Source organism: Oncorhynchus clarkii, chromosome 10 (genome assembly GCF_045791955.1).
Source record: "Oncorhynchus clarkii lewisi isolate Uvic-CL-2024 chromosome 10, UVic_Ocla_1.0, whole genome shotgun sequence".
In the NCBI taxonomy this organism is placed as follows: Eukaryota; Metazoa; Chordata; class Actinopteri; order Salmoniformes; family Salmonidae; genus Oncorhynchus; species Oncorhynchus clarkii.
This window is the reverse complement of record NC_092156.1, coordinates 34,955,982-34,982,339: the sequence shown is the minus strand read 5'-3', so window position 1 is coordinate 34,982,339 and position 26,358 is coordinate 34,955,982. Positions and strand designations below refer to the sequence as shown.

The 26,358-nt window shown below is 43.2% G+C and overlaps 1 protein-coding gene across 1 annotated transcript in view; it reads right to left on the bottom strand.

The window, feature by feature from the left end:
- The window catches only part of LOC139418355 (neurite extension and migration factor-like), a 31,511-nt gene extending 6,720 nt beyond the window's left edge, over positions 1-24,791 (bottom strand). Inside the window, exon 1 of the mRNA XM_071167746.1 lies at positions 24,371-24,791. The gene's annotated coding sequence lies outside the window, so the exon portion shown is untranslated. The remainder of the gene's footprint in view (positions 1-24,370) is intronic.
- Between the last annotated feature and the right edge of the window lie 1,567 nt (positions 24,792-26,358).

Sequence of the window (26,358 nt, the reverse complement as noted above, 5' to 3'; positions counted from 1 at the left end):
TCTCAAATCTCAAAACTCCTCAATAACATGCTTGCTGAATGAGAATTGTTCTAAACAAATGTCAGAAGTAACAATTGTATAAAATCATGCCCCAAAAAAATATGATTTCTGTTCTCTAACTAGCTCTCTAACTCTCTTGTTCTCGCTCTCAAACTCCCCGTCCTCCTCCCACTATCCCCTTTCTTGCAGCCAGGGAGAAAAAACAAATGGCCAGATTAATGGAGACGGAGAAGAAGCAATAAGAGGTTGCATAAAATTAGCCCTATGTCCAACGATCATGTCCAATTTAACACATTATTAAGCCATGTTGTTTCTCCTGGAGGCAATTTGCGACAAAGGTTTGTGAGCCGCATGAAACAAGACTCTCTGCCAGCGCAGTGCTGACTCACTGCCAGCTAGAAAGATACTGTTAACCTGGCCTGGCTCTCTGTGTCATTAACCTGGGCCTCTGTCTGTGTTAACCTGGCCTGGCTCTCTGTGTCATTAACCTGGGCCTCTGTCTGTGTTAACCTGGCCTGGCTCTCTGTGTCATTAACCTGGGCCTCTGTCTGTGTTAACCTGGCCTGGTTCTCTGTGTCATTAACCTGGGCCTCTGTCTGTGTTAACCTGGCCTGGCTCTCTGTGTCATTAACCTGGGCCTCTGTCTGTGTTAACCTGGCCTGGCCTCTGTCTAACCTGGCCTGGCTCTCTGTGTCATTAACCTAGGCCTCTGTCTGTGTTAATCTGGCCTGGTTCTCTGTGTCATTAACCTGGGCCTCTGTCTGTGTTAACCTGGCCTGGCTCTCTGTGTCATTAACCTGGGCCTCTGTCTGTGTGAACCTGGCCTGGTTCTCTCAATGTTTTAACCTGGGCCTCTGTCTGTGTTAACCTGGCCTGGCTCTCTGTGTTAACCTGGCCATGGGTCTGTGTGATAACCTGGCCATGGGTCTGTGTGATAACCTGGCCATGGGTCTATGTGATAACCTGGCCATGGGTCTGTGTGTTAACCTGGCCATGGGTCTGTGTGTTAACCTGGCCATGGGTCTGTGTGTTAACCTGGCCATGGGTCTGTGTGTTAACCTGGCCATGGTTCTGTGTGTTAACCTGGCCATGGTTCTATGTGATAACCTGGCCATGGGTCTGTGTGTTAACCTGGCCATGGTTCTATGTGATAACCTGGCCATGGGTCTATGTGATAACCTGGCCATGGGTCTGTGTCTACCACTGTGCACTAATCTTACTGGGAAGACTCTAGTCAGTATGAGCCATTGGTAAGCCGTTTGAAAATCTTAACATTAGAATTGTTGAATCTCAGCACTGCATAGAGGGACCATTGGAAACATAGTAGTATAGGGAGAGAGTTTGCAGAGACATGAAAAATTATTCAGTGGGAGATGCTCAGCATCTTTTTACAACTAAAAACAACACCTGGCGGGCCCAAGATGACAAATGCGTGAAAGTATAACTGCCAGACTTGAATCCATTACTGGCATGGGGTAGCATCTGTGGTTATCAGACCCTTGTGAGGCACATTCAATTTATTTTTTTCCATTTCTGTATGCAGAGAAAAGGAAAACACATCCCATCATATGAAATGAAATGATGTTATTTTTAAGAGGCCCAGGTTATCAGAGCTTTCTCTCTGCTCAGAGTGCGGGCCACTGGCCCAGAGGCTCTGAGGTGATTAAACAGAAGGGATCACTGCTAATGCAGGAGATTCACTTTCAGTCCACATCCACATCACCTGATCCATCTGCTGCAATCAGGGCTCTAAATGGGAGTATATGTGACACTGAGTCTTTCTTCTCAGGAGGAACAACTGAATTCCCAGAGAAACACTGAAATCACAATTTTAGATGAACCAGAAATCAGCCAAATGGTGGTGCTGGGCTACAGCATAGCAAACATAACGTATGATTGACCAGTTTCACTTAAAATAATGAAACACTACAGTATGGGTTTGTAGTGGGGCATAGCAGTACACCATTGCAGAGGTATGATGATGTTATAGAAAATGAAAGTCTTCAATAATTCAACTTTCAAAATCCTACAGAGAACTACGTCAACCACTGCATAGTTACTGTATATTTGACTATATTACATCATACTGCACTCTGCATGCACTCATTCCTTTGTTTGAAGCCATATTGAGCAAAATTTGGAAAAACAGTGTGTTCTTAGCTGCTGAGCAAGGGAATAAAAACACATCTCCTGAAATGTTGCTTATTGGTTTAATTTACTTGAGGACACATACAGTAGAGTAAGTGTATGAGAGGCTGTAGGCACCTAATTAATCATGGATGCATACTAGGGCTGGGAAATGCCAGGGACCTCACCATACAATATTATAGCGATACATAGTTGCCGATACGATATGTATTGCGATTCTCACATTTTTACAGTATGTATTGCGATTCGATACTGTGATTTTTATTATGATTCGATGTTTCAAACATATTGCTCACCATATGTCTGCTGCAAACAAGTTTTGATCAGTCTGTCACGTCGGTATGTATGATTCGGGAGACAGGCGCAGGAATGCGTAATATTTTTTTTTATTACACCCAAATTAAGGCGTGCCGTGTAAGGGCACGGGGAAGAAGACCAAACAAACATGTATCCAACACACAAGGTTGAAACCCAAACAAAAGAGCGAGGAGTACTTCGAATAAATAACACAAGCGCACAATGATTAACACACAGGACGAGACCCGTAATCATCTGCGCAATCCACAATGGTACGAAATCCAAAACACACAGCACAGGTACTCACACGAACCAACGGGCATTGTATCAATAATCGACAGCTCAATGGAAACCAAAGGGCACATATATACAAATACAATCAGTGGAAATAGGGGCCAGGTGTGCGCAATGAAAGTTCCAGAGGGATCCGTGACACAGTCATGGAAATAAAACTGCTGAAAAAATGTGCTCCCTATTTAAAAATAATCTGGAGGATAAGCAATGAAGGAAAAATACTGGATTGTTGGTGCAGGTACAGCCAACCAGCGCAAAAATAATATTATCAATATTGTCAAAATGGTAAGATATGATATATCCCAAAAATAATATCCAGATATGTAACTGGATCTATTTTTTCATGAATTGTTACCATCGTTGTTCATGACTTGAGTTTAGAAGCTGTTTCAATAGTTTCGCGTTCTAATTCATAGCAACAAATCAAATCAACCCCCCTTGGGTTGTGCCGTGGCGGAGATCTTTGTGGGCTATACTCTGCCTTGTCTCAGGATGGTAAGTTGGTGGTTGAAGATATCCCTCTAGTGGTGTGGGGGCTGTGCTTTGGCAAAGTGGGTGGGGTTATATCCTTCCTGTTTGGCCCTGTCCGGGGTTGTCCTCAGGTGGGGCCACAGTGTCTCCTGACCCCTCCTGTCTCAGCCTCCAGTATTTATGCTGCAGTAGTTTATGTGTCAGGGGGCTAGGGTCAGTTTGTTATATCTGGAGTACTTCTCCTGTCCTATCCGGTGTCCTGTGTGAATTTAAGTATGCTCTCTCTAATTCTCTCTTTCTTTCTCTCTCTCGGAGGACCTGAGCCCTAGGACCATGCCTCAGGACTACCTGACATGATGACTCCTTGCTGTCCCCAGTCCACCTGGCCGTGCTGCTGCTCCAGTTTCAACTGTTCTGCCTGTGATTATTATTATTTGACCATGCTGGTCATTTATGAACATTTGAACATCTTGGCCATGTTCTGTTATAATCTCCACCCGGCACAGCCAGAAGAGGACTGGCCACCCCACATAGCCTGGTTCCTCTCTAGGTTTCTTCCTATGTTTTGGCCTTTCTAGGGAGTTTTCCTAGCCACCGTGCTTCTACACCTGCATTGCTTGCTGTTTGGGGTTTTAGGCTGGGGTTCTGTACAGCACTTTGAGATATCAGCTGATGTACGAAGGGCTATATAAATACATTTGATTTGATTTGATACATATCAACCTTCCATACATATCAAGAGGGGTATCAAGGCCAATGGGGAGCGGCTGTATTTCATATCAAAGCAGCTAATATATATCCTGATAAGAGAAGCTCTAATCTGTAAACCCATAATAGCACTTTATTGTGACTAGCCACAAGCGGCTTAGAAGAAAGGAGTAAATACAGAGTAAAGAGGTAGGTTGCAGAGGTGGAAAACCTGTGGTGATGAAGAGGAGGAACTGAAACTGGAGGTACTGAGGATGAAATTATGTTTTATGAATTTTATGAGTTATTTATTAGTATTACCCCTACCTGTCACGTCTGTCCCCGCTCCCCCTCTCTGGCGCTCGAGGTCGCCAGGCTGCTCATCATTACGCACACCTGTCATCATCGTTACTCACACTTGTCATCATCGTTACGCACACATGTCATCATCATTACGCACACATATCATCATCATTACGCACACCTGTCATCATCGTTACGCACACCTGTCATCATCATTACGCACACCTGTCATCATCGTTACTCACACCTGTCATCATCGTTACGCACACCTGTCATCATCATTACACACACCTGTCATCATCGTTACGCACACCTGTCATCATCGTTACGCACACCTGTCATCATCATTACGCACACCTGTCATCATCATTACGCACAACTGTCACCATCGTTACGCCCACCAGTGCTTCATCGGACCTGGAATCCATCACATCATTGATTGCCTCCCCTATATCTGTCACTTCCTCAGTTTCATTCCCATGTCTGCATTGATGTTGTTTTGTTTCTCTTGTCCAGACGCTGTTCTTGTTTTGTTTCATGTCTATTTATTATTAAATCCCCACCCTGTACTTGCTTCCCGTCTCCCAGCGTCTGTGGTTACAGAACCGTTACAGAATGCAGACACCACAATTGGAAGCATCAGGGAGTTATTATAATTTGTTTTGGTGACATCGGGTTCAGGTGCCATTGCCGAAGCAACCAGGGATGCCTCAGCTGGCTCTTCAGGCTCCCAAGCCTCGGTTGGCTTGGTAGGGTCCCACGCCATGCCTCAGACGGCTCGTCGGGTTCCCGCGCCTCAGCCGGCTCGTCGGGCTCCCGCACCTCGGCTGGCCCGTCAGGCTCGCCCAGGTAGGACGCCAGGTGGCGTCCCTAGAAGGGGGTACTGTCACGTCTGTCCCCGCTCCCCCTCTCTGGCGCTCGAGGTCGCAAGGCTGCTCCTCATTACGCACACTTGTCACCATCGTTACGCGTACCAGCGCTTCATCGGACTCACCTGGACTCCATCACGTCATTGATTGCCTCCCCTATATCTGTCAATTCCTCAGTTTCATTCCTGTGTCTGCATTGATGTTGTTTTGTTTCTCCTGTCCAGACTCTGGTCTTGTTTAGTTTCATGTCTATTTATTATTAAATCCTCACCCTGTACTTGCTTCCCCATCTCCCAGCGTCTGTGGTTGCGGAACCGTTACCCCTACCAAGAACATTACTTTGAGCATACAGACGACCATATCTGCCGGGTTTTTCTTCTGTCTTGCATCATATCCTGATTCATGTAATCAATTTTGCATGATGGATTGATTACTCGCACAGACTCAAATTGACAGTCCCACATAGAGTACTACCTGTATATAGGGCCTACACATTTGTCTGTGAGAGTGCGTCTGTGTGTATTTGTACACTGTATAGCACGTACAGCTGAAGGTGGGAGGTAGAAGTGATTCATAATTCTGGTGCAGGAGGGCATCCTGACAAAGCTTAACTCCAGTGTACTAAGAGGCCAGTCTGGGAAGGCGCTGACTGACTGACTGATGCAACAATAGTTTTTTCACTGCAGGGAAATAACCCCATAATCCATCTCATATACTATTACACTGACAGCCGCCAGGGCAGCGCAGAGTGGGGATATGAAAGACTTCCCGAGTGATTCCACTACCAAGGCATAAACACAAGAAAAACAGAATAGAATAGAACAAAACTCCACAGAGAGCTGGAGAGGAGGGAGCACTACCCACATACGGACCGAACAAGACTTCCCTGGCTGAATACACTTGAGTACTACGAACACAAAACATCAGCTACTTTATAACCATTTAGTATGACCCCCTTGATCCCTCATTTTGCTGACTTGAAACACTTGGGACACAACCATTGTTTTCTAGCTGTCATATCCTGAAACCTGAAACACCAGCCTCTCAATATAGGAGCTGACAACGGATCATTGTGATACATATTTTACAGAGAAAGAATTTCCAGTGTTCAGAATAATCATTGCCTGTGCAGAGCTGTGGTGTAGTGGTAACACTCAAGTCAGAAATACCATGCCCCACTGGAGACTGGGGTTAAATCCACCTACCTGTATCTGCTTCTGATTTCCAAAGTGTCTCAATAATAGTGTCCAATACCCAACAAAAATATGTTTAAAATGATAATCATTGCCCTTCCAATTTGTCTAAATTACTAGGGAACAGTAGTCAGCTAATACAGTGGGCAAGAAAACGTTTATAAACCCTTCAGAATGACCTGGACTTCTGCATAAACTGGTCATAACACTTGATCTGATCTTCATCTAAGTCACAACAATAGACAAACACAGTCTGCTTGAACTAATAACACACAAACAATTATACGTTTTCATGTCTTTATTAAACATTCACAGTGCAAAGTGGGAAAAGTATCGGTGAACCCTTGGTGTTAATAACTGATTGACCCTACTTTGGCAGCAATAACCTCAACCAAATGTTTTCTGTAGTTTCGGGTCAGACCTGCACAACGGTCAGGAGGAATTTTGGACCAGTCCTCTTTACAAAACTGTTTCAGTTCAGCAATATTCTTGGGATGTCTGGTGTGATTCGCTCTCTTGAGGTCATACCACAGCATCTCAATCGGGTTGTGGTCAGGACTCTGACTGGGCCACTCCAGAAGGCATATTTTCTTCTGTTGAAGCCATTCTGTTGTTGATTTACTTTTGTGTTGTGGGTCGTTGTCCTGTTGCATCACCCAACTTCTGTTGAGCTTCAATTGGCGAACAGATTCTCCTGCAAAATGTCTTGATAAACTTGTGAATAAATGTTTCCGTCGATGATAGCAAGCTGTCCAGGCCCTGAGGCAGCAAAGCAGCTTCAAACCATAATGCTCCCTTCACCATACTATACAGTTGAGATCAGGTTTTGATGTTGGTGTGCTGTGCCTTTTTTTCTCCACACATAGTGTTGTGTGTTCCTTCCACACAACTCAACTGTAGTTTAATCTGTCCAAATAATATTTTGCCAGTAGTGCTGTGGAACATCCAGGTGCTCTTTTGCTAACTTCAAACGTGCAGCAATGTTTTTTTTGGAGAGCAGTGGCTTCTTCCGTGGTGTCCATGAACACCATCGTTTAGTGTTTTACGTATCGTAGACTCGTCAACAGAGATGTTAGCATGTTCCAGAGATTTCTTTAAGTCTTTGCTGACACTCTAAGATTCTTCTTAACCTCATTGAACATTCTGCGCTGTGCTCTTGCAGTCATATTTTCAGCACGGCCACTCCTAGGGAGAGTAGCAACAGTGCTGAACTTTTTACATTTATAGACAATTTGTCTTACCGTGGACTGATGAACATAAAAAGCTTTTAGAGATACTTTTGCAACCCTTTCCAGCTTTATGCAAGTTAATAATTATTAATCTTAGGTCTTCTGAGATCTCTTTTGTTAGAGGCATGGTTCACATCAGGCAATGCTTCTTGTGAATAGCAATGGCCAAGCTGTGTCAACCATAAAATAAAAGTACATCTATCATGCTTTGCAAACAAATTATAGTGTTAAAAAACGAATGTAATGTTTTATTGTTGCATTTAACTGCCGAAAATTCTGTTATCGAGGTAATTGCTCAGTAAGTGACATCAGAGGTCAGCATGTGGAAGAAGTCGGAGTTCAGGGATGATAGACAAGTTTCCCACTAGTAATTAACAGATGGAGGGGCATAGAAGTGAATTTTTTTTAAATGCATTGTATGTGGTAAATACCACCTTCCCACTTGGCTATGAACGCAGGGTTAGTGAACATACACTATATATTTCAGCCACATCCATTGCTGACAAGTGTATAAAATCAAACACACAGCCATGTAATCTCCATAGAAATGAATGGCCTTCCTGAAGAGCTCAGTGACTTTCAACAATGCACTGTCATAGGATTCCACCTTTCCAACAAATCAGTTCGTCACATTTCTGCCCTGCTAGAGCTGCCCCGGTCAATTTTAAGTGCTGTTATTGTGAATTGGATATGTCTAGGAGAAACAACGGCTCAGCCGCGAAGTGGTAGGCCATACAAGCTCACAGAATGGGACCACCTAGTGCTGAAGTGCGTAGCGTGTAAAAATCGTTTGTCCTCGGTTGCAACACTCACTACCGGGTTCCAAACTGCCTCTGGAAGCAATGTCAGCACGAGAACTGTTCGTCAGAAGCTTCATAAAATGGGTTTCCATGGCCGAGCAGCCGCACACTTGCCTAAGATCACCATGCGTAATGCCAAGCGTTGGCTGGAGTGGTGTAAAGCTTGCCGTCATTTGACTCTGAAGCAGTGAAAACACGTTCTGTGGAGTGATTAATCACGCTTCACCATCTGCCATTCTGACGGAATTTGGGTTTGGCGGATGCCAGGTGAATGCTACCTTCCCAAATGCATAGTGCCAACTGTAAAGTTTGGTGGAGGGGGCCTCCCGAGTGGGGCAGTGGTCAGAAGCACTGCATCGCAGTTGCTAGCTGTACCACTAGAGATCCTGATTCAAGTCCAGGCTCTGTCGCAGACGGCCGTGACCGGGAGACCCATGGGGCGGCGCACAATTGGCCCAGTGTTGTCCAGCCTAGGGGAGGGTTTGGCCGGCAGGGATGTCCTTGTCCCATCGCACTCTAGCGACTCCTGTGGCGGCTTGGTCGGGTCATGTTGTCGGAGGACGCTCTCGACCTTTGCCTCTCCCGAATCCGTACAGGAGTTGCAGTAATGAAACAAGACTGTAACTACCAACTGGATACCACGAAATTGGAGAGAAAAAGGGGTAAAAGTAAAATAATACATTTTTAAAAAACAGTTTGGTGGAGGAGGAATAATGGTCTGGGACTGTTTTCATGATTCCAGCTAGGCCCTTTAGTTCCAGTGAAGGGAAATCTTAACGCTACAGCATACAATGACATTCTAGACGATTCTGTGCTTCCAATTTTGTGGCAACAGTTTGGTGAAGGCCCTTTCCTGTTTCAGCACAACAATGCCCCTTGCACAAAGCAAGGTCCATACAGAAATGGTTTGTCGAGTTTGGTGTGGAAGAACTTGACTGGTCTGAACAGAGCCCTGACCGCACAACGAGGCTTGAAGTCATAAACAGCGCAATGCTTGACGCACAACGAAGAGCTGCTGGCAAAACACACGAAAGTGCTGCTTGAATTAATGTTTACACGCCTGCTTCTGCCTACCACCGCTCACTCAGATACTTAGATACTTGTATGCTCAGTCAGATTATATGCAACGCAGGACACGCTAGATAGTATCTAGTAATATCATCAACCATGTGTAGTTAACTAGTGATTATGATTGATTGTTTTTTATAAGATAAGTTTAATGCTAGCTAGCAACTTACCTTGGCTTACTGCATTCGCGTAACAGGCAGTCTCCTTGTGGAGTGCAACGAGAGAGAGGCAGGTCGTTATTGCGTTGGACTAATTAACTGTAAGGTTGCAAGATTGGATCCGGTCGACCTTTAGTTCCAACATCTAGTGGAAAGCCTTCCCAAAACAGTGGAGGCTGTTATAGCAGCAAAGGGGGGACCAATTCCAGATTAATGCCCATGATTTTGGAATGAGATGTTTGATGATGCTCACATACTTTTGGTCATGTAGTGTACTTTATCTGTCTGCTAGCTACTGTATGCACGGTTTGACATCATATATTAGGGCAATTCCACAGTAAGAGTGATACTGAGGCTAAGATTGTCCACTTTAAAATGTATACCAAACAAAAAGCTATGACTGCAAAGTTAAACAAACCATTCAACTCTATGCACAAGGACTACTTTTAACAATTTCCACTAAACATTTTACAAAAACACATTTACTTGAAGAACAGTGAAGATGCAAAGTTTGGTAACAGAATGACTGTTTGTGCCATCATTCTGTTACCAAACTTCGCATCTGCACCGTTCTTTAACAGTTCTGAAAAATATCCAATTCCACTTGTGATTGTGTATTCTCCTGGGGAAATACCAATGCTGCAACTGACTCAAACTGAGAGATTCACTGGATTCAAACTTCATAGAATTGTAAAGCTAATTCTGAGACATGAAGTCATTTAAGAGCCCTCAAATGAATACTGGATGAAATATCCTGAGAGACGTCAGAAAAGCAAGCAGAGAAACAAAGGTTGCTTGGGAATGGGATGTAGGCTAGTCGATATGATTTGGTGACAATTGAAGCAAATTTAAATCCTGACAGACTATATTTTGTCCTCTATCTTTTGCTGGAAGTAAAGACTTGGCTCTCCAATAGACACCCCCGCCCCCTCCAAGCATGGTGCACTAGACTTGGAAAGCTTGCCAATTGCCTACCCAGCAGAAACAAAGCAACACAAAAAAATAAATGAGAAGGTCTTAACAGTGCAGTTAACTGCATCCACCCTCAACTGTCAATTCACCCACTGACTTATGGAAGGAAAACACAGCACAGGGCATACATTTGCAAACAAAATCAAATACATGCATTTCAGTTAATCCAAAACACCAGTTTCCCTCTGTTTAAAAAACTTCAAAACAAGACAATGGGTCACTTTAGTAATTTCAACACCCCATCAATCGTTAAATATTGCAGATAATCATTTTATGAATGTATAGTATGTTGAGATATGTTGAAATAAATTACTCAAACTCATTCAAGTTATACTCCAAGATGATGATGGTCATCCCAATACGGTAGGTATTTTGGTCTCAATTCTAGCTCCAGGAATAGCTCATGTACAGATATAATATCAGTTGCAGAAAATAATTTTCCTGCGCTTATAGATGTCCATAAATTCAATGAAAACTTGCAGTTCTCTTTCTCTCATTAGATCTCACACAAACAATAGCCTACAGTAACCTTTTACACCAGCGACAAAACTGATCAAATTAAGATCCCATATCTGTATATGGCTATTTCAACTACCCATCCCCCTGTATGACCAGACAGCATTGCATCTATTCAAAACGTTCCTCGTGTCTGGCAAGAACTGCTGTGGCAGACTGACTGCATATGGGACCCTAAGTGACAGATCGGGAACTCCACATGGCCGACTAGTCCAGAACAGAGCACAGTCATAGGGAACAAAAGAGAGGGACCACATCTGAAAACATCTCAGCAACTCAGCTTGAAACTACCTGCATGGTGGTCCACATTTATCTCACTTTAGGAGAATGAACACAAGACAAAGCAAGCCAAATGACCTAGATAACATAGGGTTGGCTAAAAGCATAGGAGCATGTGCAGTGATGATTGGATTGGCCAACATGTTAAAATGTTGACATTTGTAACGATCATTTCATTATTATTATTATTATTATTATTATCATTATTATTATTATCATTTCATTTCATCATACCATTCTTATTCTGATATCAATAGTGATAGTGTGAAGGGAAGAGTGTAATAGCTATGAATTGCTATTACACTATTCCAAGTGACAGTCAGAGACCAAGCCCTGCAATACTAGTTAAATAAAGGTTAAATAAAATGAAAATAAAATACAGGAAAAACCTAGTCAGTTGCACAACTGACTGCATTCAACCAAAATGTTCCTTCCGCATTTAACCCAACTCCTCTGAATCAGAGAGGTGCAGGGGGCTGCCTTAATCAAGGTAATCAGCACCCGAGGAGCAGTTGTTGATGGGGTTTAACTGCCTTGCTCAAGGGCAGAATGGCAGTTTTTTCCTCCACCTTGTCAGCTTGGGGACTCGAACCAGCAACCTTTCGGTTACTGGCCCAAAGCTCTTAACTGCTAGGCTACCTGCCGCCCACGTGACTCAACCTCTTATGTAGAGTCATTTACAAGTATAGAGAAAGGATTTATGCTGAACAACGCGTGGAATCTGGAACTAAAAAGAGAGTCAACGTGATGTTGTCCTTGAGAGAACCCAACAAGAGAAGAGGAGATCATAGCAACAACAACCTTGTAAACAAAATTATTTTGTTTTCAGCCATTCATTTTTCTCCACAAAACATAATGAAGCAAAGGTGACATAAGTAACATACTGCATTTAACTTGGCTGTAAAGCCGAGACTTTAAAAGCCTCGGCTCTCATCTGGTTCAATAAGCAATTATAATGGCTACAGTTTGCGGCATGACTCATGATTCTGGATTTCTCTCAATGTTTCCAAGTGGAGTCACCGAGACAGACCAGGGCTTGAATCATAGCATCTATTATTTCTGCCTTTTAGACAATAATATATAGAGAGAACATATGGAGCAATCCATGTTATCCAAGGGTGCTACATTTATTGTATTTTTTGTTGTAAATAACAAATATGTTCAACTAGCGAATCCACAGAATGTGACATTTTCTGGTCCTGTTTTTCCCGTCTCTGGCGTCTTTTGTAGTCCAAGCCTCTTTGGCCCATTTGTGCTGCTGTATTAAGAGGCGAAAACTCGAGCTAATTGTGATTCAGCCTCTCCTCTCTCTGCACCCATACAACCCCCTCCACTTACACACACAGGCCACATCTCAAACAGAGAGGGGCGGGTAAGGAGGGTGGGGGGAGTGTGACAGAAAGGGGGGCTTTAGAACAGAGAAGCAGAGGGGTTGCATGCCGATTGCACAATACAGCCCATATAGGAGATGTCCTGGTTAGAACTGGAGACCTGACAATAGAACATGTTTTCTCCTTATTCCTTCAGGTGGGAACTGGGAAGGACTATATACCCATGATAAGAGGAGGTTCTGCAGTAAACAAGAAGCTCTTCCTTATTACAGTCAATAATACCTGCAGCATACACAAACAACAAACCTACTACTACACACACTGTGGAACAGTGCCATTCGTTATCCCTCTGACCAGTTTGGGGTGTTAAATAGTGTATTGAAGAGAACTGTCAACATTGCTGGCTGACCAGCCCTTCGTTCATTCTCCCATCAGCTTCCTCTTCTGTTTCACTCCAAATCATGAAGCAGCTCAAAAGACAAATGAGCAGTTATGTTCACCTCCTATGAAATTGACCGTATGCATTATTAGAGTATAATCTAATAGAGTGTATTATTTAGGCCTTCATACATATTGTGTACATTTTGTACATCATTGAAGAAATGTATTACATTCCTCCCAAATTTTCGGTGCAAAAAAACCCACTAAAAAACAATCAAAAACAGAATTGCTGGTGACTGCATATATCTTTTTCCTCCATTGTTATAACTTATTTGTCATCATGCGTATGATTATCATTTTATTTCAAATCAAACCAGAGGACGAAAAAAGGAAAAAAATTGTGACTGTAACAAAAGTCTACAGTTTCGCATGGCCCCCTGTAAGGTCTGAGCAAGCCCACCTTTGTAGCTAATCTCATGCTATTCTACACATTTTGCCTTAAGGCCGAGAGAAAATGTTGCAGTTTTAAAACTATTTTCCTGCAATTCTACACATACTACCATGGGGCAGAGAGAAACATGTACAGTTTTATAGCTAATCTCATGCTATTCTACACATTTTGCAATGGGACAGAGAGGGAAATGTGCAGTTTTCAATCAAATTCAATCAAATGCATTTATAAAGCAAATTTTTCATCAGCAGACGTCACAAAGTGCTAATACAGAAACCAACCTCAAACCCCAAACAGCAAGCAATGCAGATGTAGAAGCACGGTGGCTGGGAAAAACTCCCTAGAAAGGTTGGTACTTAGGTATAAACCTGGAGAGGAACCAGGCTCTGAGGAGTGGCCAGTCCTCTTCTGGCTGTGCCGGTGGTCATTAAGGCCAGATTGTTCTTAAAGATGTTCAAACGTTCATAGATGATCAGCAGGGTCAAATAATAATCACATGTTCATATCTAAACATTCTTGCCATGGCTTATGACATGTTCAAATCCTATCTGGGGAGGCGGGGCGACATCCAGGTCGGGGTAGGGTGGGGGGCTTGTGGGCTCCCAGAGCCCCTTGGCCCCCCTGCTTTGAGGGGGCTGCGTGGTACGTCAGTGAGCAAAAGCTCAATCTGCTCATTAACATGCAAAGACCCCCATCCCAGGGCTTTTGAAATGAGTTCTTCATTTTAGTCACAAATGTGATAACTTTTCCATTATGAAGCACAAAGACTTCATTCTGGGGTGCCTGATGTTGCAAATGATGGAAATAAAAACAACTCCACACAGTGAGACGTCTATAACAAATCAACTCCCCACTCCATTCAGTTTAGAGTGTATCTTTACTGTGTAGTTGAGTGTTCGAAACATGTTTTCTGGCGATGTGAAAAGGACTAATATCTGAAAAGGAATAAAAGGCCATGTGAAAAGGACTTTAGCTAAAGTATAATTACTTTCACGTGAGATGAAAACGAACAGTGCATTCGGAAAGTATTCAGACCACTTTACCTTTTCCACATTTTGTTATGTTAGAGCCTTGTTTTAAAATTGATTAAATTGTTTTTTTTCCCTCGTCAATCTACACACAGTACCCCATAATATCAAAGCAAAAACTGTTTTTAGACATTTTTGCAAATGTATAAAAATAAAAAATGGAACTATAACATTTACATAAGTATTCAGACCCTTTACTCAGTACTTTGTTGAAGAACCTTTGGCAGTGATTACAGCCTTGAGTCTTCTTGTAGGTGGACACTACAAGCTTGGCACACCTGTATTTGAGGAGTTTCTCCCATTCTTCTCTGTATATCCTCTCAAGCTCTGTCAGGTTGGATGGGGAGTGTCGCTGCACAGCTATTTTCAGGTCTCTCCAGAAATGTTTGATTGGGTTCAAGTCAGGGCTCTGGCTGGGCCACTCAAGGGCATTCAGAGACTTGTCCCAAAGCCCCTCCTGCGTTGTCTTGGCGGTGTGCTTAGGATCATTGTCCTGTTGGAAGGTGAACCTTCACCCCAGTCTGAGGTAGAGGTCGACCGATTAATCGGAATGGCCGATTAATTAGGGCCGATTTCAAGTTTTCATAACAATCGGAAATCGGTATTTTTGGGCGGCCATTTAAAACAAAAATGTTATACCTTTATTTAACTAGGCAAGTCAGTTAAGAACACATTCTTATTTTCAATGACGGCCTAGGAACGGTAAGTTAACTGCCTTGTTCAGGGGCAGAACGACAGATGTTCACCTTGTCAGCTCGGGGGATTCAATCTTGCACCCTTACAGTTAACTAGTCCAACGCAATAACGACCTGCCTCTCCACATGGTTGATGATATTACTAGATATTATCTAGCGTGTCCTGCGTTGCATATAATCTGACTGAGCATACAAGTATCTAAGTATCTGACTGAGCGGTGGTAGGCAGAAGCAGGCGCGTAAACATTCATTCAAACAGCACTTTCTTGCGTTTTGCCAGCAGCTCTTCGTTGTGCGTCAAGCATTGCGCTGTTTATGACTTCAAGCCTATCAACTCCTGAGATGAGGCTGGTGTAACCGAAGTGAAATGGCTAGCTAGTTAGCGCGCGCTAATTGTCGTTGTGTTGCTGGTTCGAGCCCAGGGAGGAGCGAGGAGAGGGACGGAAGCTATACTGTTACTCTGGCAATACTAAAGTGCCTATAAGAACATCCAATAGTCGAAGGTTCTTCGTTGTGCGTCAAGCATTGCGCTGTTTATGACTTCAAACCTATCAACTCCCGAGATGAGGCTGGTGTAACCGAAGTGAAATGGCTAGCTAGTTAGCGCACGCTAACTAGAGGGACGGAAGCTATACTGTTTCACTGGCAATACTAAAGTGCCTATAAGAACATCCAATAGTCAAAGGTTAATGAAATACAAATGGTGAGTGAAATAGTCCTATAATTCCTATAATAACTACAACCTAAAACTTCTTACCTGGGAATATTGAAGACTCATGTTAAAAGGAACCACCAGCTTTCATATGTTCTCATGTTCTGAGCAAGGAACTGAAACGTTAGCTTTCTTACATAGCACATATTGCACTTTTACTTTCTTCTCTAACACTTTGTTTTTGCATTATTTAAACCAAATTGAACATGTTTCATTATTTACTTGAGGCTAAATTGATTTTATTGATGTATTATATTAAGTTAAAATAAGTGTCCATTCAGTATTGTTGTAATTGTCATTATTACAAATGTATATATATTTTTTAAATCGGCCGATTAATCGGTATCGGCTTTTTTGGTCCTCCAATAATCGCTATCGCTATCGGCGTTGAAAAATCATAATCGGTCGACCTCTAGTCTGAGGTCTTGAGAGCTCTGGAACAGGTTTTCATCAAGGATCTCTCTGTACCCTTCCCTCAATCCTGACTAGTCTCCCAGTCCCTGCACCTGAAAAGCATCCCCACAGCATGATGCTGCCACCACCATGTTTCACCGTAGGGATGGTACCAGGTTTCCTCCAGACGTGACGTTTGGCATTCAGGTAAAAGAGTTCAATCTTGGTTTCATCAGAACAGAAAATCTTGTTTCTCATGCTCTGAGAGTCTTTAAGTGCCTTTTGGCAAACTCCAAGCGTGCTTCGGTCTGGCCTGATTGGTGGAGTGCTGCAGAGATGGTTGTCCTTCTGGAAGGTTCTCCTAATTCCACAGAGGAAATCTGGAGCTCTGTCAGAGTGACCATCGGGTTCGTTGTCACCTCCCTGACCAAGGCACTTCTCCCCCTATTGCTCAGTATGGCTGGGCGGCCTGCTCTAGGTTGAGTCTTGGTGATTCCAAACTTCTTCCATTTAAGAATGATGGAGGCCACTGTGCTGTAGACATTTTTTGGTACATTTGTGCCTTGACACAATCCTGTCTCTGAGCTCTATGGACAATTCCTTTGACCTCATGGCTTGGTTTTTGCTCTGACATGCACTGTCAACTGTGGGACCTTATATAGACAGGTGTGTGCCTTTCCAAATCAATTGTGTGTAGATTGATGAGGATTTTTTATAGTTTTTATCAATTTTAGAATAAGGCTGTAACGTAACAAAATGTGGAAAAAGTCAAGGGGTCTGAATACTTTCCGAATGCACTGTATACAACTTTCTTTGACCCTTTACTGATCCTAGATATGAACATGTATCGGCATGCAAATCAAGGCTCGTTGACACAGAGGGTTCATTTCCTTACAGGAGGGGTGTCAAACAATCCGTCCCGCGGGTGGCTTGAGTAAAAAATGTAATAAACTCAATATACTTTTAAATGACTGAATTCATACAGTGTCTGGACTGTATCCAGTTCGCTAATAATCACCAAAATGGAAGCTATGAAACTATTAATAGAGGACAATTTTTTTCTGATTTTGACAACGTTCAAGACCCGAATGCAGCCCCTGTGGCATAATGAGTTTAACACCCCTGCCCTACAGTTTATCCTTCATAGTCCCTGGGATGTGAACCATTGTACCTATCCACTATCTATGACGGGAACAGTGTATTTCTGGTCAGGAGAAAGCAAACAGAAGAGCAACCTCTCCATGTATGGGGGTTAGGATATGAAATTCGGACCCCAAAAATCCGAAAGAGAAATATTTTGAGTTTACATGAGAGTAAAGGGGTGGAACACACACGATTGTACTAATGCAGAAATTGCACACTGATTCTGTGTTACTGTACTATTCCACAGGTCTTAAAACCAGTTTACTTTGTTAATCTTGTTGATTAATAATGTATTTTGCATACCAGTGCACAAAAAAATCAAATAATTGAAAAAATAAAAGCAGTGAAATGATAAAAAACCCAATAATTGAGAAAATAAAAGCAGTGAAATGATAATAAGCCATCTGGCTTGCTCTAGCGCATACCATAAGTAACAAGGAAGAAATTATATTTCAGATAGTGTTGTGTACAATACACAACTGGTTGACAGTGCTTAGGTTTGATTCCCATGTTCAATAACCAGAGAAATAAGTATGCTGAAAAAACACAATACAGAGGTCAGGTCACACTTCAATCATTTCAATTTGTGTCCTGAAGCCGAATACTCCCACTTTATCTTCTGATATAATCATATGCTAACATATTCAGCACCCAGTAGCTTGGATTGTTAAAATATGAAAATATTAGGATGAATGAAATATATTTGTTAGAAGAGATTAAATATCATACTAGACTCAAGGATTAAGGCCTCAGAAGGAGATTTATCCTGAGACAAGTGGATAAACTGCCATTCTGGCCAATACAATACACCGATGAACATACAACTCTGGTGTGGATGTTTGACTGTGAGCATGTTGACGCCACATCTCAATCTCTGTACCACAGTAAATATATTATTGGGTAAAAAATGAGTAGGGGACCAGTTAACCACCAATCTGAGGTTAGCATGGGGTTAGTCAGGTTGCATGGGAGGAGGCATTGGTTTCTCTTGGACAAATACAAACAATTGAAGCATGGCGTGGTGACTCACAGCTCTAATGAAGCAGTGTATTGACTCACTAAATTCCCCCTCTGTCTGCGAGGCGTGCATCCCAGCTGCCCCTCTGAATACCAATTACTGTACCGATGGGCTGCTCTGTCACTCAGCCCAAATGCCAGTGAGGAGCCAAGGAGCTGGTGTGTGTGTGTGTGTGTGTGTGTGTGTGTGTGTGTGTGTGTGTGTGTGTGTGTGTGTGTGTGTGTGTGTGTGTGTGTGTGTGTGTGTGTGTGTGTGTGTGTGTGTGTGTGTGTGTGTGTGTGAAAGAGAGAGAGAAAGGCTGGGGGTCAAAAGCTCAGTGGATGCAGAGAGGAAAGAACAGAATGTGTGAAGCTAGAGGTTTAGATTTTGATAACTGAAAATAACTAAATTACTTTTCAGTTCCATTTTCATATCCTATCAAACCACCTAGTCTCAGAAGATGTTGGATATTTTGGAGTGCTATAATCTATTACTGCTCAGTGCTCTATCTATATAACTAAATACTGATGAACCAAGAGGCCCAAAATGCTACAGAACATTTTCTAACTTATATTAGGTGTGATGGTGTGCTGACATAATTACATAGATTCAATGGCACAGTGACTAAGAGGAGGAGATGAGAAGTATTTGGCCTCTTCAGCATAATCTCTACATGGAATTGGTAAAGATTCCCTGTAAAGTACTGTAACTGTCAGGGGACAACTACACTATATATACAAAAGTATGTGGACGCCCATTCAAATTAGTGGATTTGGCTATTTCATTCATTAGTGGATTCGTTGCTAACAGGTGTATAAAATCGAGCACACAGTCATGCAATCTCTGTAGAAAAACATGGGCAGTAGAATGTCCTTACAGAAGAGCTCAGTTTCAATGTGGCACCACCATAGGATGCCACCTTTCCAACAAGTCAGTTCGTCAAATTTCTGCCCTGTTAGAGCTGCCCCGGTCAACTGTAAGTGCTGTTATTGTAAAGTGGAAACGTCTAGGAGCAGCAACGGCTCAGCCGCGAAGTGGTAGGCCACACAAGCTCACAGAACGGGACCACTGATGCACATATCGTGTAAAAATCGTCTGTCCTTGGTTGCAAAACTCACTACCAAGTTCCAAACTGCCTCTGGAAGCAATGTCAGCACAAGAACTGTTTGTCGGGAGCTTCATGAAATTAGTTTCCATGGCCGAGCAGCCGCACATAAGCCTAAGATCCCCATCCGCAATGTCAAGCGTTGGCTGGAGTGGTGTAAAGCTCACCGCCATTGGACTCTGGAGCAGTGGAAACACGTTCTCTGGAGTGATGAATAACGCTTCACCATCTGTCTGGCCGACAGCAGAATCTGGGTTTGGCGGATGCCAGGAGAACCTGCCCCAATGCATAATGCCAACTGTAAAGTTTGCTGGAGGAGGAATAATGGTCTGGGGCTGTTTTTCATGGTTCGGGCTAGGGCCCTTAGTTCCACTGAAGGTAAATCTTAACGCTGCAGCATACAATGACATTCTAGACGATTCTGTGCTTCCAACTTTGTGGCAACAGTTTGGGGAAGGCCTTTTCCTGTTTCAGCATGACAATGCCCCCGTGCACAAAGTGAGGTCCATACAGAAATGGTTTGTCGAGATCGGTGTGGAAGAACTTGACTGGCCTGCACAGAGCCCTGACCTCAACCCCATTGAACACCTTTGGGATGAATTGGAATGCCGACGGCAAGCCAGGCCTAATCGCCCAACATCAGTGCCCGACTTGTGGCTAAATGGAAGCAAGTCCCTGCAGGATGTTCCAAAATCTAGCGGAAAGCCTTCCAGGAAGAGTAGAGGCTGTTATAGCAGCAATGGGGGGACCATGATTTTGGAATGAGATGTTCGACGAGCAGGTGTCCACATACTTTTGGTCATGTAGTGTATAACTGTTGTTCAATATTGTAGCTCCTTTAATTCCCACCATTTGGTTTTGTAGGAGGTCTTTGTATGATTTCTCTTGTCGTCTCTCCAAACAAAAATATAGGAGCTGAATAAAGATAATAATAAGAACTCTGAGTGGGCCAGGAGCAGGACAGTACAAAGCCTAGTAAACAGCCATTGATTTGAGCAGGGCAGGGCTGTTTACTAGGCTTTACCTCACTTCCCCTGACGGACAGGCCTGACAGCAGCTTCTTCAGCAAACTCCTTTTATTAAAAATGTGATTAATATTTATCCAGCATTAGAGCCTTGCTTAAGACTGAAACTAGACGGATTAGACGATCCCCCAGACAAGGAGTTATGGAAGAAGGGAAAACCAGCTGAAAGTAATTCTTCTTCTTCAAGCCTTAAAGATTTATCTGAATAATGGATGTATTGTGAACCATGGTTCGATTGTACTGTATGTCCACGAGGCTGGAGAAGGAAGGAATTTGAGGAATATCAGTTAATCGTTATTAAAAGCGTTATGCAAATGTCACTGACAGAATTACAGTACATAAAGGTAAATGTCTATGCCGTCAATATCTTTGTGGGAGAAGTGATATTTGCATTTTGTTTATCATATGCTCAATGCAAGGTAAGGTTGAAAATAAGATTAATGTCTTCCCCTTAGGTGTTGCAGAACAACAATGAGTAAAAGGTTTTATCCTTACCCCACTTAAAAAGGGTTATCAAACCTCTGACCCATGCACCGCTGAACCTTGACCTATGTATCAATACAACATGTCATTTAGAAAATGGTCTCAGAGACTGTAGAGTATGCTCATTTACTGAGAGGTTGACCTGAGAGGTTAACCAATATTCTGAGGTATCTGATTGTGAGAGACAGAATATAACTGCCATACCTCTGAAAATACGGACCCTATCCAAATAGAAACGTAAAACCTTGCTGTTATTTTCGTCTGGAACTTTTCTGATGACCAAGGTCATTAATGGTTGGCTGAACGACTCCTCCCCCTACACAGCTCTAGTGCATTAAACCGGAGGCTCCAGCTTCAAGGGGGAGAGGAACACAAAAGCCTCCTGTTATTCCTCTGTGCTGCTGCTTTCACCAGGACCTGTCTTTGCCAAGCCTCTCTGAGTACATGGCTCTACAACGACGGCAACAGGGCCCCTTTACAGAAAGACGTCTGATGGACAGCCTGACATTCTGCAGCAGCCCACAATGGCAACATGTACTCACCCTACAATATCAACACCTCCCCCCTCAATCTCCCTGTGAATCAAAGCCATTTGTCACATATTTGTTAATAATAGAGCGTGCATGAGTCCTCAGCTAAGAGACATTGGTAGTAGGTTATTTAGCAACCAAAGCTGAGAGAAAAAGCTTTTTTCTAAAGGAAGAGATGCAACAACTGTCTTCCCTTCTACTAACTCTCTAACGCTTGGAGGCCTTAGGAAATATACAACAAGTCACCGTTGTTTTGAGTGTGTGTGCCCTATTCATGCCCTATGGGTGTTTTGAGTGTTTTATACAGCAAGGGAGGAGCTACCAAAAAAAGATACAGACAAGAGTAGTCCAGGACCACAGCAGTGGGGTTGGTATCTGCCTGCCTGTGAGAATGATAGAGGAGCATTGTGAATGAAACAGGCCCAGCATGGGCAGCTAAAGAGCTCAGCACTCTGCTCTGCTCTAATGTCTGTCTGTCTGTCTGTCTCTCTCTCTGTCTGTCTGTCTGTCTGTCTGTCTGTCTGTCTGTCTGTCTGTCTGTCTGTCTGTCTGTCTGTCTGTCTGTCTGTCTCTGTCTGTCTGTCTGTCTGTCTTTCCCACTAGAGAGGAAGCTCGGCTCAGACTCTTTCCCTGCAGTCATGAAAGCAATCAAAAGGGGCTGAGCCACCCGTCTCCCGGGGTTGTTACCTTTCTGTTAATTACAGCACACTGCCTCCACTCCCTCTGACGCCGAGCAGCGCCGCAGTCACCGCAACGGTGCAGTACTGAGGGAGGGAGGGGGCGCTCTCTAAGGGAATGAATGAGAGAAAACCAGGCACAATAGCATTTCAAATCAAATCAAATTGTATTTGTCACATGTGCCAAATACAACAGGTATAGAGACCTTACTGTGAAATGCTTACTTACAAGCCTTTAACCAACAATGCAGAATAAGAAAATGCTAAATAAAATAAATGTACAATATAGTAACACAATAAAATAACGAGGCTATATACAGGGGGTACTGGCAGCGAGTCAATGTGCAAGGGTACTTGCCCACTATTCAACAGGTTAAATCGTATGAAAACATGTCTGTTCATGTTCTGTATAGCCATTTTAACAGGGGTGAAATTCAAGTTGATAGCATACATACAGGGTCCTATATAGAAGACTGAAATGTGTTAAATCAGTGTGACATCTGCCCAGGTATTGGTACAACCCCTCACCCAACCTCCCAGGCAGCCTCACTCCTCCCCCTCTGGCACTACTTTCAGACAAACACAATGCAGTGCTGTGTGCAGCCCAGCCTTCAGAAACCTGCTCTCTCTTTGGCTGAGAACCTTGGGCTGCTGAAGTAAGGAAGACAAAACCCATAGAACGGTGGGACAGAGGATACATTAAGAGGATGGTTGTTGTCTCACCCTGAACATGCCTCCTCAATCACATGAGGAGAGATGGGATGGGAGGACCAGGAAAGGAAAGAGGAATTGATGCATGGGAAAATGACCAGCATATTTCTTCAAAATGACTTTGAAACCTTATTGCATCAATGGAGCGACCTGGGGCAACACAACCCCTTGGGACAGTAAAGGACACGTACTAGGTCTGGCACTGGGATAGGTAGGCTTTAGCAGGAACCATGCTTGAGTTGATATACAGACCTGATCAAATGAAAGGATGTTCAGGGCCTATTAATGGGGATACTCTGAACTAAATGAACAGGGTTAGTTTGGTCCTCTTATCTGACGTATTTTCCAAAACACAAAACCAATGAATTAACCTTCAATTTCAAATAAACACTTGTGCATAATTAAGCCTGATAAACAATTCCCCAGCCATTTCACAAAGGAATGTTGTTGAGTTAAAGAGAGTAGAAACCCTTTATCCAGGCACTATTCTGGAAAGAGGGTGAATCATCTAGTTGAGCTCTCCCTCCCCTCAATCCAGCAGAGAGCTTGAAGTATGTTATTGCCATACATGTGAGAAGTAGGATAGATGAAACCTTACAATGATAATAATACTATAATAACAATGAAATAATTTGTGTGTCATTATTGTACACAAAGAGAGTATATTTCTGAGTGTGGCCGGTCTGAACTTCTGTCACATACATATGTGAACTGAAATTGAACACAGCATCTAACCACAGGGGAAGATGAAAAGCTGGGAACTCAATGCTGAAAATAAATGAATCTGGGAGCACAGAGAAATGGTCGATTTCATGCCAAGGGGAGCACATTATTCAGTGAAATGTTCAAGTTTAAGCACCTTGTTTACTGAACTAAGCACTGCCAAATACCGCAAAGGTTGTCCACGACCTGTACTGACAATTCTCATATTGCCTCTGTGTGTCTGTGTGTGTGTGTGTGTGTGTGTGTGTGTGTGTGTGTGTGTGTGTGTGTGTGTGTGTGTGTGTGTGTGTTTGTTTTGGGGGATGGGATGTGGGGTGCAGTTTGCAGGTGCTCTAATGCTCCAATGTAGGGTATCACTTTTAAACCATAACATTTAAGGAATGATGCCTCTTAATGCATTTTATAACAATTGATGTCCCTCTCAGTTTAAAAGTGAAGTAACTGTAATACATGAAATACATGGTTAAAATACACATTCCCCAACAGATGAATGTTGATCTAATGTGATGCATGAAATACATTGTTAAAATACACATTCCCCAACAGATGAATGTTGTTCTAATGTGATGCATGAAATACCCGCCCCCTTTTATTTCGAATGAAGCCATATGAAGAAATTGCAGACTACGTTGAATATTCTTCACGCAAGTGTTTCCCTGAACTGAAAAACCATATTCGTTACTGTACAACATTTAACTTACCTCTATATTCACACCGGCTGCGCTTTTCCCGTCGCCAGCATTTCAATTACACAGTTGTTTATTTGACAGATGGAAACTGTATCTTCTCCTCTATGCAGCAACCTCACCATGTTTTTCCCAAGCCCGGACTCCCTGTATCAGCAGGTGGACGCGCCTCCCTATGATGGAGACAGCGCGCCTCGGTCCCCCTACCACTCCATTTTATTCTACAGTCTTCTTTGTAATCCAGGAAATAAACAAAATATCTTGACCATTCCATGTGTCATGTGTAGGTCATGTTTTATAAAGCGCCATGGCCATGTTCATTTCCTATTAGGCTCCCTGGATTCATGTATACCGATACTGGATGCTGCTATTGTTATGCCATATATTTTTTTTCCCAGATGCACCCTGTCCCTGACAACGACGGCAGGCTCGTGTCAGTTTGCTCCCCCTCTTTTGCGACTTGCCATAAAGAGCGCGCCCACAAATTCCACTCGTGACCGCGCTTCTACGTCGTTGACGCGCCCAGTTTAACGGTGCAGTTTGGTTCTCAAGGAAAATAGCTATTACAATGTCATCACACACGTTGAAACGTTAAATGACAAGCAGAGCTCTCTTCTCTTAAAATGTATATTTAGGTAAACCTGGAACCTAGTTTATGGGCTCATAAATTGGATGGATTATATTTATTAGAGTTTTACCATTCTTCCTAACATGAAAAGCATGATTGCAGCCTGCAATTCGGGGCGTTCCTGCATGTGCACCCTACCTCGAGCATCCCATTGGTTCCTGCATGAATGCCGCCCCTTGAGCACACGATTCATGCCTGTGTGACACTTTAGATATTCTGGATTTCCACTAATTGCCTGTGCAATAAATATGTGTGTCAAAGGAGAAATAAAAGTATTATCTGAGTTTTTGCAAGGGGGCTAGCACACAGTGTCCTTCGCTACCGCCTGCCGAACACCTGCCCTCACCGTCATTAACAGAACTGCTGGAAAGCAGTGCCCAACAGACAGGGGCGAAGACACTGCCTTACCGGTGTCCTAGCTAGCTACCGTTGTCACCCCCGCCTCTTCTTCTGTGGGGTTTATCGGCGGTTGGCATCCAATTTTATGGTGCATTGCCTACTGTACTGGAGTGGCCCCACCTCCCGCCTGTGTACCACAGTCCTAGCTTAAAAATGGACCAAATGAAGTATAAAAAGAGGGGTTCCTGCAGATGCAGAAATGCCCACATGCAGCAACACCACGAATTGCGGGCTGCAATTGCACCCTTTTTCCCGGGTGCGAATCCAGTCCTAGAGGGCCAGAGTCTGACAGTCATGGGACAACAGTTTTCTGCACAATTAAATGCAAGGTGAAACCAAAATAACCTGGGCTGGCCACCTTCAAGGAGCTGGGCATGTGAGTTAGAGATGTCCAACCTTGTAAGAGAATGGCATTTGGGGATAAATATAAATTGCAGGTGAGCTTTTTGTTCAGTGCTATATTCTTATTCACTCTCTGAGAATATGCTGCTCCTAAAAATCATCCAAGGCAGGGCTGTCTTGGCATGGATCCATCTAGTTAAAGGTACGGAGACAGACTGATTTAACTATTCATATTCTCAAATCAAAAGAGATGCAGGAAAATCTGGCAAATCGCGGATGTGATCATTTTAATCTTTAAGTTCTTCTTCAACTCAGACGATAATCATTGTCGACCACCTAGACCTGCAATTATGATTACGTTTTGGAGAGGCTGCAGGATCCTCGAGTTAAGTGAACAAAGTGTTTTTCATTTGTCACATAAGAGCACTCCATACTAATCTAGCTACTAACCCTTCCTCTAACTACCAACTTTTCATTTGAGCAGCCTTTTCCCAGGTATCCTTGAGATTTGACATGAATGCACCTGAGCTCTCCTCATTAATGGTGCCTGACTCACTACAACCACATGATACATATTTTCCAGAAATAACACCAAGAGAACTGAACTGGCAGTTCTGATAACCTGCAGTGGCAT